Genomic DNA, 18,948 nt, shown 5'->3' with positions numbered 1-18,948 from the left:
GAAATGTATCATTTAAGCATATCTATTTGGCTTTTAAAAAATTAGTTCAGGTGTCTATAAGTGAGATTATTGCTTGAATGAGACAGGGTTCAGTGAAAAAAAGAACAAAAAGGGGACTTAGAGTAGAATATATAAACACATTAAGTTCATAAAGTTTTTATAGGTATGTGGTCATGATAAATAAAAGAAAAAAGAAGCTATTGGTAAATGAGAGCCAGGAAGGGGTTTGAGTCCAAGTAAAAAGTGAATATTATTTATGTACCTACTAATCATTTGGCAAAGTTCGTTGATGAAAATGTTTCTCTTACAAATCTGAATAAAAGTCAGGAAAATACAGAATTTACTCTTGATATGGAATTCTTTTACTTGGAAATATAATGTTAATTATATTTCCTTCTATTTTCTTCCCCTTGAAATAATACAAATTATGTAGCCAACAGGCATCCTTGATGAAGGAGGCATTCTCCAATAATAATATATGGTGGCATTTCAAATTGCCCCTTTGTTTGGGACATTTGAGGCTTTTTGAGTTAAATGTACAGCACTTAGGGACACCTGCGTGGCCCAGTCGGTTAAGCATCGACTTCAGCTCAGGTCATGATCTCACAGCTTGTGAGTTCAAGCCCTGTGTCGGGCTCTGTGCTGGCAGCTCCGAGCCTGGAGCCTGCTTCTAATTTTGTGCCTTCCTCTCTCTCTGCCCCTCCCCTTGCTCAGGGTCTTTCTCTCTCTTTCTCTCTCTCAAATATAAATAAACATTAACAAAATTTTAAAAATTAAACGTACAGCACTTAGAATGATGCCTGGCACCGAATGTCTTGGGGTGTTCAGGCTGCTACAAGTACCATAGACTAGGTGGCTTATAAATGACAGAGATTTATTTCTCACAGCTGGGGAGGCTGGAAGTCCAAGACCACGGTGCTGTCAGATTTGGGGACTGGTTGAGAGCCTGCTTCCTGGTTCTGTACAGAGAGCTGTCTTCTCGCCGTGTCCTCACACGGTAGCAGGGGTAAGGCAGCCTCGTGGGCTTCTTTTACGATGGCACAGATCCCGTTCATGACCTAATCACCCTGGTGATTAGGTCTCAATATAGGCGTTTTGGGAGGACACAGTCAGTCTACAACACTGTCTTAAAAGGAGCGCGGAAAGGCGGGAAGCAGGACAGCAGGCAGCTCACTGCCGGAATGTCCCGTCCTACCCGCCCTAAGAGAGAGGACGTGTAGAATTTGAGCAGCTCAAAACTCTGAGGCCTCCTTGAAAAGTCCTCCTGTGACCCCGGGTGTCTCAGTCTGAGGACCACTACCTGGCTCGCTGTTAAGTAAATGAGCTGGTCTTTGAACCCAGGGTGTGCGCAGCTCGGAATGCCCAGCAGGTGGCCCTGCAATCCATTTGTTTTCGGGTGAAGGATGCTTTGCAGATCGCTTTGTAGCAAGGAATCTGATTTTAGCTCAAGGATCTAAGCAAATAAATTTTCTCTTCTTCTCTGCTGGATTTTTTGGGGAACAGGGACACCATGAAACAAAAACAAGGAAAGAGGTATGTGGACGGTTGACCAGAGGTGGGGTGTACTTCGGAAAGATAAATGATGTTGTGCCTTATCTGAGAATTTAGGGAATACAAGATGTTGAAAGTTACTATTGATTACAGACCCACTCATAAAAGCTTTAGATGCTACTTTCAACTACTACAAGCTCCAGTTCCCGGCACGAGTCACGGCCTATTCTCCAGAATAGTTCTCCTCACTCGATTCTGTGGAACCAAAGTTAACTAACACACAGCCGTGGGAGCACCCGTCACCCCGGAAAATGGAGATTTTCCTGGGCACGGAGGCCACTTGGGAGAAGGTAACTACGTTAAGAGAGAACCTGCCATGCAGGACGGCATAAAGAAGAAAGTAGAATCCTAGGGGACCAGCAGCGAGCAGCTACAAATGACCCACACGGCTTCCCACTTCTTTAGCCCTAAGCAGCTGGTCAAGTCTAACCTCCCCCAGAACTGGCCTCCAAGAGTCTCTCTCCCGCCCTGCTTTCATTCCCTTGGCCTCAACCAGTCTGTTTTTCCAGCCCTAAATGCTTGTATTCCCTGCAAGACATGTTCAGGATTAGTATGTCTGTCATGTACCACACCCCATTGTTTGTGACAAGAACCAGGGAGCCGAGGAGACAGAAAGGCTGAGAGCGAAGTGTTCGGTTTCTCTCATAATTCGGCTTCTGTCTCGCTGTCTCTGATCCCAGGGGGGCATACAGTTAGTAGGGACTGGGACTCTAAGTAACCCCTGCCTGGGGTTAACAGTTCTGTAGTTCTGGCTTTTTGTCTTTTGCTGTTGTGTCTGGGCAACATGGACAGTGCATTCTCTCTTATACTGCAGGCATTTTTAGCCTTATTTATTTATTTATTTATTTATTTATTTATTTATTTTACTAAAGAGGTGGTTAGGCGGCCATGTGTCTGCAAAGGGAGCCTTGTCAGCTTAATGCTGGATTTTCTTTTTTAATACTTGGTGTTTCAGAGATACATTTTGTTAACGTGTCAGAGTAGCAAATAGACCTTTGCAATAGAACTCTTTACGTGTCAGAGTAGCACATAGACCTTTGCAATAGAACTCTTTCAGAAAGAACGTTTTGAGGGGTGCCTGGGTGGCTCAGTCGGTTGAGTGACCGACTTCGGCTCAGGTCACGATCTCGAGGTCCGTGAGTTCGAGCCCCGCGTCGGGCTCTGTGCGGACCGCTCAGAGCCTGGAGCCTGTTTCAGATTCTGTGTCTCCCTCTCTCTGACCCTCCCCCGTTCATGCTCTGTCTCTCTCTGTCTCAAAAATAAATAAATGTTAAAAAAAATTAAAAAAAAAAAAAAAAGAAAGAATGTTTTGGGAGTCATGGTTGTGTCATACCAACACGAAGCCGTACCTAAGCACGTTGGACTTGAGCTTCATGTACAGACAAGCCCAGTACCTGGCACACAGTAGGCGCTCACTAAGAACTTGATGAGTGAAGAGACGAATGGATGGATAGAGCTATTCTTGCTTTCTTCTGTTCTTTCCTCCCCTGCCTCGGGTTGCTGTCCAACAGGTGTAGTTTTCAGCTGTAGTGATTTGGAAGAAAAGTGAAAATGCTCTCCCTCCCCCTAGTCCTGCATCATCAAGCAAAATTGTATGTTTACTGGAAAGGCTGGAGCCTCAATCTCACAGTTGCTTACTCAACATCTGAGGCTGGACCTCTGAATAAATGCATAAAATTCTACGTTTGCAAGTTACAAATGTTGGTAGGCAATCTAAGGCCATGGCAATTCCATCCAAGCCAAAAAAAAAAAAAAAAAAAAAAAAAAACAAGCTCCTCCCGTCCCTGCAAAATTTCAAAGAAACAAAATTCTTGCCCTACACATGGTCCTTGGACAGAATGGGGGTTGGGGGAAGCCCCCTTATCAATTCCTTAACAGGTTTTAAGATGCTATGGCCAGTTACCAACTGGGTGTGTGACAGCATTCACATAGCCTCCAAATGGTTTTGTGTTTCCAGGTATCTTTGGATCAGATCTTTAGATTTAGTCGGAAACTGAATCATGGTACCTTCCCTTTGGGTTACTTGCATTAATTAAATATGGGGAAAATGCAGAAACCCTCATTAGAAAGGACTATTCCCCAAACTTGTGATGTTTAATCATCCACAGAGTAGGCTTCCGTATGATCCTCAGAGCAAACACTGAACAGAATTTCTTTGCCCTCTGTGTCCTGCTACCTTTCTGTTTCTTTTTTTCAACATGTATCATGTGCTATGAGAGTAGAGTGGGGATAGCAAAGAAGACAAGTATCTTCCGTCTACGTTTGTGATGGACCACCTTGTTTCTTACCAAAACGCTCAAAGACAACGGATGCCATGCATTTCTTGCCTGTTTTTGAAACAACAGCTATGACTCAGTTACAAAAAAAGGTAACTTTGACAGAATTTCCACTTTTTTTTTTATTATGGTAAGAACACTTAACGTAAGACCCACTCTCTTGACAAATTCAGTGCACTCTCCAGCCCTGTTAACCCTGGGTGGTATCGTACGACAGACCTGTAGAGCTCATTCACCTTGTGTGACGGCAACCCCGTACCCACCGGATGGCAGTTCCCTCGTCTCCTGTCCCCTCGCCCCTGGTAACCACCAGCCTCCCCTCTGTTTCTGGGAGTTCAACTATTTTAGATAGCTCACGTAAGTGGAATTGGGCAGTGCCTGTCCTTCTGCGACTGGCTTATGTCACTCGGCATAATGTCCTCAAGATTCAGCCACGTTGTTGCAGATGGCAGGATTCCCTTGTTTAATGCTGAGTAATATCCCTTTGTATGCATGTACCACATTCTCTCTATCAACTCCTCTGTCCATGGATATTCAGGCTGTTTCAAAAAATTAAAAATAGAACCGCCATAGGATTCAGCAATCTGACTTCTGGGTATTTATCCAAAAGAATTGAAGTCAGAATCTTGAAAAGATACCTATGCTCCCATGTTTTATGGGACATTATTCACAATAGCAGTGATGTGGAAACAGTCCAAAAAGTATTTTAATTGCCTTTGTATTTTTAACTCCAGACTTCACAAAGTCCTTCATTCTCTGTACTTCAGAGAAAAACATTAACTTGTCCAAGAAAGGGAAACTGTAGCTGTACTTACTGTATTTACTGTAAGTAGGTAAGTCTGAAAAGGTGGAATGGGAGTCAAGGTCACACAATGAGCCATCATCTGAAGGGAAATCTGAAGAATGTTTGGAGATCTGTAAGATGGATCCTAGGCGGGGCCAGCCCACCCCCACGCCAGCCCAGAGGGGAGGTTTGGCAGCCTGAGGCTCTCAGTCACATTACACCACAGTAGGAAGGTCTGGAATAAGGGACGAGGAGGACTGGTTATCAAGTGCACTGGCCGGGGTTCTGCTTACACGAACACCTTTACTACAACACTGACGTGGACAAAAATGATTTATTTTTCATTTTAGTCCTTGACATCTTTTCCACTCGACTAATGTGTGTGAATTTCCAAGTGCTGTGAGAATTTCAAACTGATCTCGGAGCTTGCCAATGAATAATGCTAACTGGGATTTGTCATCCTTTATAAGAGGACAGGTTGTCAGGACTCACCTCTGAGCTGGCAACGAGCCTTCAGGGTTTATCGCCTCTCTCGGCTGCAAGAATACCGCTATTCATCTCTCACCGATACTTAAAAGTGCCCAAGTATTTAAGGGTTATATTTAATAATTAATCAAGAAAAAACTTTTTAATGTTTAAGCCTGCTTCCCCGCCCCTCATCTTGCACTGCTTATTTAGAAAGGATCCAAATGCTGAGTTTAATTAAAAGCATACAACACTTGTTGCGGCTTACTGCAGATTTAAAATAAAGGGTAAAAAACATAACAGAAACACGTGTGGTCACCAAAATTATACCCATTTACCGATACCTCACAGCAGGTTTCTGCCAGAAGAACTCTCACACGTTGCATTTAGTGGTCGATGATCTTTACGTCTCCGCCTGTTTCTAAGCCAGTACAGTTTCTTCTTAAGGATGGCTAGGAGAGAAGGTTTTCAATTTTCGTTTCTGTGATCAGCAGACTCCCCTGGTACCTTTCCTTTTCTCATTTGAGGAGGAAAGTGTATATTGGGGGACTTTAAAAATTCATCATTTGTTTACATTTCCCTGGCAGTTTGCAGCTATTTTCCTGGCTGGTCTTTTATGTGACAGAGAGAGAGGTGGGGGAAAGAAAACTATCCTGTTTCAGAATATAAACAGCGTTAAAACCCTTGGCTGAGCAAAGGAAAGCTGAGACCGCTGGGCGTTCCGGCATGCATCAAGAGTTCCGTGTGTTTTAGGTGATAGCAATCTGTCCACGGGCTGCAGGCTAGGCGAGCCCGGAGGAAGACAAACGCACTGAGCGCTTCTGTGCGTTGTGTGTTTGCTGCACAAAAGCTGTGAACACAGCTGGGAAACCTCGGTTTCTTCTCTGGACGTGGCAACACAACCAAATGCGCAGAGAAATGCTCAGCTGTGCGATGGCATTCTCTGCACTCGGACATCCATCACCTCCTGGGGCCTCAGGTAGGGTTTTCAAGACGGTGGCTGGCTCGCAGTGTCCTTTGAGGTGGTCTAAGGTCAATCAGCGTGTCACTGCACCTGCGTCCGTTTGCTTTTAAGTCTCGCCTCCGATCGCGGAGCGAAGGCCACATCAAAAAGCATGTGGTGCCAACTCTCAGGCTGGGGGTTTGGCCTCTCTCAGTACCATGTGTATATGTGCACCCGGCCACTCTTGGCCTTGTTTTCAAATAATTTATTCACGCGTATATGAGTCTCCCGGGGCTGCTGTAACAAAGTGCCCCAACCAGGTGGATCGCAAGCAGCAGGAGTGTATTGTCTCGAGGTCTGGAGGCCAGGAGACTGCAATCAAGGCATCGGCAGCAGGGACGTGGCCCTTCTGAAGGTTCTAGGGGAGGATCCTTCCTGCCTCTTGCAGCGTCTGCTGGCTCCAGGTGTTCCTCGGCATTCCTTGGCCTGCCGCTGCGCCTCTCCAACTTGGGCCTGTGCCCCCACGTGCACCTCTGTGTGTCCCTTCCTCTCTCGTAAGGACACCGCCACCCACTCAATACAAACTCCCCCTAATTATGTCTGCAAAACCCCACTTCTAAATAAGGGCACGCCCCGCCCCGAGATTCCAGGTGGACAGGAATCTGGGGGGACACGACTCAACCGGGTAAACGTGTACCTCACAGTCACCTTCTGTGCGCACGGTACAGAAATCCATTCTCCAGCCCTCCCCCCAACCCCCGGCCAAGGAAGCTGCTGCCGACTACACCTGATGGGTCCCTTCACCCTGGCACATCCACCCACTGAGTCAGCCAGACACCCGATGATCAGTGCCCAAGCGGTTTCTGGCATCTACTAGCACTTCCAGAAGCAAGCGGAAGAAAAAGGAAGGAAAATAGAAGAATGAGGTCGTGGGAGAAGACTCTTGATGGAGATGAGACACTGAGGAAGGAGAGCTCAAGCAAGTCCCTGGCTGTCAGGCTGGCTCCCAGGGGCTGAGCACCTGCTGCCTGAGAGCCAGCGTCAGCACAACTGGCCCACCCACGGCGTGTGGGCACGTCTTTGAAGCACAGGCATACAGGCGGCTTTGCTCGGATGGAGCTTCACGCTGCCCGATCGGAGGGGCACACAGCCCGTGGTTCCCATCCCCTGCCGCGTGCGAGTGCAGGGGAAGCTTTCTAGAACCCAGCGAAAGTAGAGCGTGCGAGTCCCTCCTCGAGGGTTTAAGGCCAGCGTACCGGCTGTCCACACACAAGGACACAGGGATGGACGCACATTCAGCGTGTGCCTAGCTGAGCGGCACCGCCCGGAGCCCACTGATGATGGGATCTTCCAGCCCAGTCGGAGAAGTTCTTTACGGTGGAATTTACTGTTCAGGCCTCCTCTCCCACTTTTAAGTAAGTATCCACTTTTGCACCTAACTTTGATTTGTCATTTTGTGTCTTCTTAAGCAGAACATCCAAATCCCAAAACCTTCAGGTCTGACAAACGGGGACCAGCCTGGGCTAATGAGGGATGGTAGGGCTGCCCAGAACCACCAGGCAAAACGTTCACGCAGGCCTGGGCCCCGGCTGCTGCCTCAGATCATTCCGTGAAGACATGGGGGCTTCATTCCAGAGGCTTCTGCTGTCTCCTTGTGATTTATATCATGCTGTCTAATTAAAATATATATATATATACATATATGTATATATATATATATATATATATATATATATATATAGCTTTTCACCATACTTAATTTTACAGAAAAGAAAATTGAAGAAACCATCCGTGCCAGAAATCCCATGTTCTTGCTGATCTTCGAGATCTACCTCAGCTCATGGAAAAATCCCCTGGGCGGTTGTGAAAACCACGTCATCTCCCTGCAGGTCTCTCGTGGTTCTGGCAGAACCTGTCTGGGATACAGCCTGAGCATCAAGATTCCTGAAGTTCCCAGGGCCCCTGTGTCAAGGGCCACTGATGTGACCCAAGTTCTTCCACGTGGTGTGCTTGGGTCATCGGGAGGAGCTGTCACGGTGGGGGGATGGGCCCCAGGGGGTTGTCCTTGCCACACTTCCTTCGGGCCATGTACGAGGTTCCCGCAGAGGGATGCAGGGAGGACTCGGAGTGGGGTGGCTGAGGGTGGGGTCTGAGCACCTGTGGGGAGGGGGACAGGTGCTGCTGCAGAGCAGGGTGGGGGGAGCCACTCTCCTGCCTGTACCTTAAGGCCAGCAGCACCTCGGCACCGAGCCGCCAACATCAGCTCCCAGAGGAGACCTTGTCTTCATGATGCGTGTGGGTTTGCCAGGGAGCTCTACGGGCAACAGGTATTGGATCTGAGGGGCCCACGCGCTGCCTGCAGCGGACAGAGTGGGGCCCCCATCAGAAACACTGAAAAGTAACTGGGGGCACCGTGAGGTGGGCAAATTTATAGCATCGAGCAGACCAGGGGGATTGTGCCACACCAATAAATACGAAGAGGACATGTGCCCTTGTTCTGTAATCCTGGTCTGCTAAGACCTGAGACACAGGGCAACATTAATGTGAACTTCTTTCGGCTGGATAAAGAATTCCCTCAATACAACCAAAGACAACAAGTTTCCAATTAAAGCTTTTGTTGAACAGATGGGGTTCAATTGTTAAACGCTACCGGGAACGCCAAACAAAGTTTTACTCCGCTTTAAAACATTTGTTTCCTGTTGGGCAAACGGGGTAAGATCAATGAAGCGTTGAGTTCAAACACGCAATCTGTTCATGGGTTATTGTGCAGGTTTTCAAACTGTAAACAGTTGTTGTCACTCACAATTCAAGTGTCGCCATTCACTGTGTTGTAAAAAGAAACGAAAAGGGATTGGAGGCTGGTTTTGTGGACGCAAGGAACTCATCCTTAAACCTGCCGGTGGCGGAGTTTCTGCTCAACACTCAAGTGCTTCAGGTTTCCCTCCATGTCCGCTGGAAATCCGTAGGACACAGCTGAACCCCCACCTGCACCCAGCACCCGCATGCCAACACTGTCCTACCTGTACAGTCCATTCTCTGACTTCTGGGGGTGCCTGGAGAATACTCCTACCTTCACGCAAGTAAAACACGTGTGCGTTAGCTTGCTGTCACTATTGTAACTCACAAAAACTTAGTGACTTTAAACAGCAGCTGTTCCCTCTCTTACAGGCCTTAGATCGGAAGTCTACAACAAAGGAGTCAGCAGGGTGGTTCCTTCCAGGCACTCTGGGGAGGATGCACATCCTTGCCTTTTCCAGCTTCTGGAGGCCCCCTGTGCTCCTTGGCTCGTGGACCCTTCTTCCTTTTCCAAGAACCTTCCTTAATCACACCTGCAAAGTCCCCTTTGCTGTAAAGGGTGATAGACCACAAGCTTCAGGGATTAGGAAGTGGATGCATTTTTGTTGTTGTCGGGGGGTGTCATTATTCAGCTTCCCACATGTGTGACGTTCATCTCCTGGGAAATGAACAAACTCGGATCGAAAACCCATCTGGAAAAGTCCAACCTCGCAGTGTCTTAGACCAACACTTGGGGGGTCTGTGCTCCTGCACAGTGAGTTTTGGCTTAGCCACGGGCTTCTTTTTCACTTTGCTCACACCAATAAAAACACTCAGCCTTTCTTTTCCATCCTCCTTTTGTTGGTAACTGTCTTGTTTCAGATGTGTGACCAGATGTTAAAAGCGACTCTTCCTATGGTCTTCAAAGTTGTGACAGAAAGCTCAAAGACAAGAACAATACAATAGGTCCAGATATTCTGACACCCCGGTGCGGGAGCTCCACCAGCCAAGCAGAACTTGGTGCAGGAGGTGTCCAAAGGGGTCCCGACAGGATTAGCCCTTCTCCCCTGTCACCTCCAGGCCACTGGCAAAGCCAAGACTGTTCAGAAAGATTGAAGAGGGAGTTGATGAAAAGCTCTTTCGAGTAAGCTGTTGGGGTGCTGGATATTGGTGCTTCCCAGTGGGAGCTTGACAACCTTGAGCCACTTGAAAAGTTTGTCATGAGTCTAATGACCTCAGCTGAATCACCACAGCCCTGGCTGCTCCAGCAGAGCTAGAGGAAGTGGCTGGGATGGGAACGGTCTGCTTCCAAAGTTTCCTGTGGGCCAGGTGTGGACCCTGCAGCCGGGAACCAGCCTGGATCATCTTGAGAATCTACCCAAGAGAACCATCTGGAGAAGGGGATCCCGGAACAAGGGCAGAGGATAAAGCGTAAGCAGTCAGAGGAAGCATCAGCCAACCAAGTAAACTGTAAGTGAGAGACACTAGCCCTAAGAACATTATCTCTGAAGAGCTCACAAAAACTTCTCTTGATTACAGAAATCAGTGTTTGGGATATGCCATACCTCTAGGACTCCAATGTCAAATCACAACCGTCCTCAAGTAAGACCTTTCCCTCCTGAGGCTGCCATATGCATGTGAAAGTCACCCTGTGGACTTTTGCAGTGCACCACCTGTGGCACTTTCCCATCCCCTGTAACACAACCATAAGGGCTTGAAACACCAGCTAGCAGGTGGAGGGTTTCTGGTTTCTGCTAATACGAGACTGAGCATGGGCTTTTGGCTTTCTTACCATAAACAAACCTTGGGTTGTAGAAAGAAAGCTATATGAATCAAAACGACAGCACATAGGCAACTGCAATTCCCCTGGGAGACTGGTGTCCCACGTGGGTTGGAGCAGGGTGAGAGTGGCTGTAGCTGAAACAGAGGGTGACTGGTGTTGGCTGGGGGAGAACAAGTGAGTGGAAATGCTATGGAAGCTCTCCTTCTGCCCCAGCCATTGCCTTGGGATCCTCACTGCCTAAGACCGATGATGTAGACATCCATAGGAGTCAAATCAGGGCAGGACCAAGCCCATGCTGAGCGAGGACTCAGTGCATCTGCTCATTTACTCGACAAATATTTACCAGGTGTCCTCTGTGTGCCAAGCACTAATCTGGACACTGGATACAGCAATGACAAAACAGAAAATGCCTCATGCACCCAGGAGTGGAAGCAGCAAGTGCAAAGGTCCTTAGGTGGAAGTGAATCCAGAGAATGGCAGGAGGCCAGAGGGACTACCATGGAGCATATAAGGGAAAGAGAATCAAGAGATGGGGTCAGAGATGTAATTAAGGCAGATCATGTGAAATATGGTAAGGCTTTGGTTTTTAATGTAAGCAAGCTGGAAAGCCATTGAGGATCTTGAGAAAAGAAATATCTCTCTGTTCTTGAGAATGAGCTGCAGGAGGGCAAGGGAGAGGCTGGGTGAACTGATTGTGGCAGGTAGAGCTATGGATGGACCTGGTGGTGGCAGTAGGACGATGCTAAGTGAGCGAATCTTGGATATATGTTGAGGCACAGCCAACGGGATTTGATGATGGATGAGATTTGGGGGTAAGAGAAAGACATAAGTCAAGGATGACACCAAGGAATTTAGCCTGAGCAGTGGCAAGAATGAAGTTGCTATTAACTGAGTTTAAGAGATCTGCAGAAGGAATAGTTAGGGAATATTAGGAGCTCAGTTTCACTTAACTGACAGGTTAAGAGCGAGATGCCTATTAGTTATCCTTCTGGACACAGATAAACAGGTGAGGAGTTCAGGTCTAGTCACCAGCACATAGATCATATTGAAAGCCACAAGAATGGATGATATCACTGGGGAGTAAGTGTAGATAGAACCAGGAAGTCCAAGGACTGAGGTGAATGAACTAACCACTCTAGTCAAAAGACAGAGATTTGCAGAATGGTTATGTAAATATCATCCAACTATACGCTGTCCACTAGAGACACACTTTAGAGTCAAAGACATAAATAGCTTGAAAGTAAAAGAACTGAAAAAGCTATGCAAACAATAGCCAAATGAGAGATGGAGTGGGTGTACCAATATTAGATAAAATAGACTTTAAATTGTTACTAGAGACAAAGAAGGGCATGTTTTAATAATAACAAGTAAATGATCGGGGGGCACCTGGGTGACTCAGTCAGTTGAGCGTCTGACTTCCACTGAGGGCATGATCTCACAGTTCATGAGTTCGAACCCTACATCAGGCTTGCGGCTATCAGCCTGCCAGCACAGAGCCTGGTTCAGATCCTCTGTTCCCCTCTCTCTGCCCCTCTCTCGCACTCTCCCACAGACTAAAAAAAATTTTTTTTTGAAAAAAGAAGTAAATGATCAGGAAGATGTTGCTACTATAATAAGAATATGTGTACCTAACAATAGAGCCCCCAAATACATGAAGCAAAAACTCACAGAGTTGAAGGGAAAAACAGACAATTCAATAGTAATTATTGAAGGCTTAAATACTTCACTTTTGGGCGCCTGGGTGGCTCAGTCGGTTGAGCGTCCGACTTCGGCTCAGGTCATGATCTCACACTCCATGAGTTCGAGCCCCGCGTCAGGCTCTGTGCTGACAGCTCGGAGCCTGGAGCCTGCTTCAGATTCTGTGTCTCCCTCTTTCTCTGCCTCTCCCCTGCTCATGCTCTGTCTCTCTCTGTCTCAAAAATAAATAAAAACATTAAAAAAATTAAAAAAAAAATAAATACTTCACTTTCAATAATAGATGAACAACTAGATGATCAATAAAGAAATATAGACTTGAATATCACCGAAAAACAACTACACTGAACAGACATGTATAGATCTCTCCCTCCAATGACAGCAGAAAATGTATCCTTCTCAATTACACGTGGAACTCTCTCCAGGATATAACCCTCCAAGGATATAACATGTTACACATAAAACAAGACTCAGTACATTTAAAAGTACTGAAATCATACAAAGTATGTTCTCTGACCACAGCGGAATGAAATAAGAAGAAATCAATAAGTAATTCGGGAAACTCACAGATCTGTGGACATTAAACAAAAAACTCTTTAGTAATCAATTGGCCAAAGAAGAAATCATGAGTTAGAAAATACACTGAGGGGCGCCTGGGTGGCTTAGTTGGTTAAGCATCTGACTTCGGCTCGGGTCATGATCTCATGGCTTGTGAGTTCGAGCCCCGCGTTGGGCTCTGTGTTGACAGCTCAGAGCCTGGAGCGTCTTCAGATTCTGTGTCTTTCTCTCTCTCTCTGCCCCTCCCCGCTCACACTCTGTCTCTCAAAAATAAATAAACATTAAGAAAATAAATAAAGAAAATAAAAAGAAAATACACTGTGATGAACTAAAACAAAAACACAATATGTCAAAACTTATGAGATGCAGGGGCACCTGGGTGGCTCAGTCGGTTAAGTGTCCGACTTCAGCTCAGGTCATGATCTCATGGTCCGTGAGTTCGAGACCCTCATCGGGCTCTGTGCTGACAGCTCAGAGCCTGGAGCTGCTTAGGATTCTGTGTCTCCCTCTCTCTCTGTCCCTCCCTCGCTCATGCTCTGTCTCTCTCTGTCTCAAAAATAAATATACATTAAAAAATTAAAAAAAAAACTTTTGATGCAACTAAAGCAGTAACTGTAGAGAAATTAATAGCTATAAATTCCCATATTAAAAAAGAAGAGAGACCTCAAATCCATAACCTGATCTTCCACCTTAAGAGATAAGAAGAGAAATCCAAAGCAAGCAGAAGAAAGGAAATAATAGACAGTAAAACATTAAATAAATAATTGAATAACAATAGAGAAAATTAACAAAGCCAAAAGTAGCTTCTTTGGAAAGATTAGTAAAAATCAACAGATCTTAAGCTAGACTGACCAAGATAAAAAGGGAGTTGATACAAATTATTAAAATCAAGAATAAAGGAGAGGTCACCACTAACAACTCTACAGAAATAAACAGGATGATAAGGGAATACTATGAACAAGCATATGCCAAAAAAATAGACAAACTGTATTAAATGGATAAATTCCTAAGTAGATAGGGACCACTGAGAAGGATCTGAATATACCAATAACAAGTAAAGAAATTTCATTAGTAATCTGAAAACTTTCCACAAAGAAAATCCCAGGCCCAGTTAGCTTCACTGACGAACTCAACCATACATTAAAAGAAAAGCTAACACCTTCCTTCATGGCTCTTCCAAAAAACAGAAGAACGGGAGATACTCCAAATATTGTTCTATGAAGTCAGTATTATTCTAATACCAAAACCAGACACAGATCACAAGAAAACTATAGACCAATATGCCTGCTGGTACATTAACACAAAAATGCTCAAAAGAACAGCCAATGAAATCTAGCAATATATAAAACCAATTATATGGGATTTATAATTGAGGTATTATATTATATTATATTATATGATATTATATGATATTATATTATATTATATTGTGGGATTTATCCCACCAAGGTTGTGGGTAGTGTTAACAGAATGCTTCAGAGCCTTTATATTTATATTATATTTTTATAAATATATATATTTATGGCCTTAAATACTTGTATCTTTTTTAAAAAGCAAGCAAAAAAATCAGTGAGCTAAGTTTCCAACTTCAGAAGTTAGGAGAAAACAGAGAGCTCCCTAAAGTCTAAAAAAGGAAATAACAAAAGACCACTTATTGCCAGATAGAAAACAAAGCAATATGAAGACTCGCCAAGTTAAAAGCTGGTCTGTTATTTATTTATTTATTTATTTATTTATTTATTTATTTGAGAGAGAGCGTGCACAAGCAGGGCAACAGGCACAGAGAGAGAGGGAGAGAGAGAATCCCAAGCAGGCTCTGCACTGTCAGTGCAGAGCCCAACAGCGGGACTTGATCCCAGAAACTTTAAGATCATGACCTGAGCTGAAATCAAGAGTTTGATGCTTAACTGACTAAGCCATCCAGGGGCCACAACAGTTGGTATTTTCAAACTTCTGGTAGATCGCTTAAAGAAAAAGAACAGTTATAAATAGATAATGTCATAAATGATAAAGAAGAAAGACATGAGTAGATAGAGGGGCTGTTAGAAACTCTTACTACTACATGTGACTCAGGAAGAAATAAAGCCCCAATAGTCCTATAACTACTACAGAAATGTAGGTGTAATTAAAAATCTTCACACAAGAGGACACCAGGTCCAGAAGATTTTACAGAAGCCTTCTAAATTTTCAAGAACCAGATCATTCCGATCTTACACAAACTCTTCCAGAGGAAATGCTGTCCAAGTCATTCTACGGGGCCAGTATAACTTTGATAACCAACCAGATAAAAACAGCTTATAAGAGGGAAATGAGAACCTTATTTTACCCATGACTATAGATGAAAAGTTCTAACAAAATATTAAACTGAATTCAACTGCGCATAAAAAAAGATAAAAGGCTATGATCATGTACCAAGCTGGAGTCAGAGGAATTCAAAGATTCTTTGATATTTGCATATCTATACATTTGATTTACTGCATTAAGAGATCAAATGAGATAAGCTATGTGACCATATCAATAGGTGCAGAGAAAAGCCTTTGATAAAACCAACATCAATTCATGATTTTTAAAAAGCACCTCAAGTTGATAAATGATATCTATGAAAAACAACATACATCATTGTAAAAAGGAAACTATGTGAAACTCGAGAAACTTAAGAGATGGACAGAGGAGAAGGGAAGGAAAACTAAGATAAAAACAGAGAGGGAGGCAAACCATAAGAGACTCTTAAATACAAAGAACAAACTGGGGGTTGATGGGGGTGGGGGATGGTTAAATGGGTGGTGGCTATTAAGGAGGGCACTTTTCAGGATGAGCACTGGGTGTCACACATAAGAAAGCAATCACTGGATTCTACTCCTGAAGCCAAGATTACACTATATGTTAACTAACTTGAGAATGAAAAAATAATAATAATAATAATAAATAAAATAAATAAAATAAAAAGGAAACAAAAAGAAGTATTCCTTTTAAGGGTAGAAACAACAGAATCTGCAAATAGGACCCGTGTTTTGAAAATATAGAATCTGTATACTGCAAACTAAAAAATGTTACAAAAGACATCAAAGAATGCCCAAATAAATGGTGAAGAGGTTGTGTTCATGGATTCAAAATCTCAGAACAGTAAAGATGTCAGTTCTTCCCAAAATGATCTGCAGATTTAATGCAGTTCCAAACCAGAGCCCGGCAGGATTATTTTGTAGATATAGACAATCTAATTTTACAATTTATATGGAAAAGCAAAAGAATTAGAATAGTCCAGGCAAATTTCAAAAAGAAGAATAATGTTGGAGGAATCACAGTGCCCTAATTTATAGGGCACTGTAAACAATTTTTTGTTTAGGACACTGTAGGACAATTATCGTAACAATGTATCCTGACAAAGGGTAAGCACATAGATCAATGGAACAGAATAGAGTCTAAAAGTAGACCTACATAAACATGGCCAAGTGAATTTTTGACAATGGTAGAAAAGCAGTTCAATGGAGACAGGATAGCCTCTTGCAGCAAATGGGATTAGAACGATTGGATGTCTGTATGCAGAAAAGGGATCTTCATCCTCGGGATTTATTAAAAAAAAATTAACTCAAAGAGTGAGACCAGGTGTTAGGAGAATAAAAAGGCAAGCTCTTTATTGAGAGATAATATTTATATACCACATATCCAGTAAAGAACTTTTACCCGGAATGTGTAAAGAACTGTCAACTTCAACAGTAAGAAAATCAAATAAAATATGGGCAAAAGACATGAACAGACACTTTACTAAGGAGGATCCGTGGGTGACACACAATAAGATGTTCGACATCATTAGATGCTAGGGAAATGCCAATCAAAACCACAGTGCGTTGCCTATAAGCCTCGCGTGTCCCTTCATCCCGGTGTTGTCTTACACTGTAAATCCCAAGAGGGCAGGGAATTTACCCTGTCAGAATGGCTAGAATAAAGGAATGCTTACAACAGCAGTGTCTACTGAGGATACAGAGCAACTGGGACTCTCACCATTGCTGGTGGGGTCGTAAAATGGTACAGCCACTCTAGAAGGCACTCTGGCAGTTTATGATAAAGTTAAGTCATCCCATTGCTGGGTATGAAATTCCTAGAGAAATAAAAATGTATGTTCACACAAAATCTTGGACACGATTATTCACAGTAGCTCAGTTAATAATCACCCCAAACTGGAAACAATTCAAATTGTGGTATATTTATACAATGGAATATGACCGAGTAACACTAAAAAGGAATAAATTATTGATACACGCAAAGACTTCCATGAATCTCAAAAACATTACGTTGGGTGGAAGAAGCCAGTCTCAACAATGTATGATTCCATTTCTACGACATTCTCAAAAAGTCAAAACTCTGGTGATGAATCTATACTGCTAGATTCAGTGATTCTCAAAAGAACAAAATTTCGTGATTACCAGGGGATGGGGGGAAGGGAGAGGTGAGTGCGGAAGGGGGAGGATTTGGATGATAGGACTACTCTCTACATATGGCTATACGAATCTATACACGTGCTGAAATTCATAGAATGGTACACATGCTCACACAAGAGTCAATTCTACTGTAAAATAACATAGTAGAAGCTAGTATCAGTTAGGACTTGTACAGTTGATTTTTATCATGCGCTTTCTGGATTTATTTATTTTTAATTGAAGAGTAACCGACATAAATATTGTATTAGCTTCAGGTGTATAACATGATTATTCCATATTTATATACATTACAAAAATGGAAGCCACAGTAAGTCTAGTTACCATCTGTCACCACACAGCGTTGTTACAATGTTATTGACTATGTTCCCTGTGCTGTTTACAAAGTAACTACCAGCAAGGCCCTCCTTGTAGCCGGATATCTTATAGCTCCCAGTAACAGTTGTACAGTTTCTTCAGTTACACAAATAAAACATTTGATTTAGTTACAGGAAATAAATAAGTGGGAACAAGATGCGGGTAACCCATTACTACCACTTCTAAACAAGAATGACTGGAGGTTTAGAAAAAAAAAAACACGAAAAGATTTGCAAGGATTGCAAAAGATTGGAAAGGATTGCAAAGGAGGTAATCAAACCACCGTGATTTGCAAGTGGGAGAGGAGGGAGACTAAAAAACTACAGAGAAAAGAGATCACACCCCCCTCCTCAGTGCAGATGTTCTGGTCAGAGGCTGCCTTGAGCCAAGAAGGGAGGGAGTTTGTGAAGGAACCCTGGAGTTCTAATGTTCAACAGAACTAGACTCTTTACCTCCTAGAAAGGAGGCTATTGTTTAGCACTGAAAGTGACTAAGCCGTGAGAATGGCCAAAAATGTCAGGAGTACTGAGAACGCTACATGCCGTGAAAAAACAGAAAGAAGACACCTGGAAATCTGTCATCTGCACGGCAAGGGGACAAGCATAATGTTAATGTTGATCAGAGAGGGTCCCTCCGATAGGATAGAAGCAGAGCCGTGGGGGGCCTGGACCCGCTCTGAGACTTCCCTGCCCTGATAATTCCCTTCCTCACATGCACACCCTCCACTCATGTCAGAGGAGCAGGAAACACGGGCAACAGCCCAGCTCCGCGGAGACAAAACCAGTGCCTTCTTGAAATTTACAATCTACAGCGGCAGCGACGTGAAAGGGCACCTAAGGCTTATAGACAACTCAGCAAACCTTTCCCGTTACAACCGCAATCTGCAAAGGGAGAAGGATAAGTGCGTTTGGCAGGAGAAGTGAGTGAATAAGGGAAAAACTTACGTGATGGAATGAGAAGAGCCTGGCAGCGAGATTGGAAAGGGAGACGTGGGTGTGGGAGGAAGGCTGGCTGGGAGGGAGTTAGGTGAGGACCGTGTTGAGCTAATTGGCCTGCATGGATGAAAGGCAACTTTTTTTTTTTTTTTTTTTTTTTTTTTTTTTTTTTGCCTAGAATTACTTGATTGCTTGCATTGACTGGCACTTGTCTATGAGATTTGCATCCTGAGTAATGCTATACCTTGGCAAACGTGTAAAATACAGCTTTTGCAACATTAAAAAAATATATTGCTCGTCTCTGTTGGTTGCAGTGAGAACAGACGCAATCCATGCTTTATAGAGAGTCCGTTTTCTGATTTCACAGAGGCAACCATGCTTTATCAGAAGGCT

General features: G+C 43.9%; 1 long non-coding RNA gene across 1 annotated transcript; it reads left to right on the top strand.

Annotated features, from left to right (window-relative positions):
* Positions 1-1,237: 1,237 nt before the first annotated feature.
* Positions 1,238-9,635, top strand: LOC122203581. The gene is made up of 5 exons (XR_006195254.1): positions 1,238-1,533; positions 3,774-3,919; positions 7,787-7,908; positions 8,790-9,110; positions 9,188-9,635. It is a non-coding gene; the product is annotated as an uncharacterized LOC122203581 (long non-coding RNA).
* Positions 9,636-18,948: the final 9,313 nt, after the last annotated feature.

The sequence above is a fragment of the Panthera leo genome, chromosome D3, assembly GCF_018350215.1.
Source record: "Panthera leo isolate Ple1 chromosome D3, P.leo_Ple1_pat1.1, whole genome shotgun sequence".
Taxonomy (NCBI): domain Eukaryota; kingdom Metazoa; phylum Chordata; class Mammalia; order Carnivora; family Felidae; genus Panthera; species Panthera leo.
This window is presented reverse-complemented; position numbering and strand designations above follow the sequence as displayed.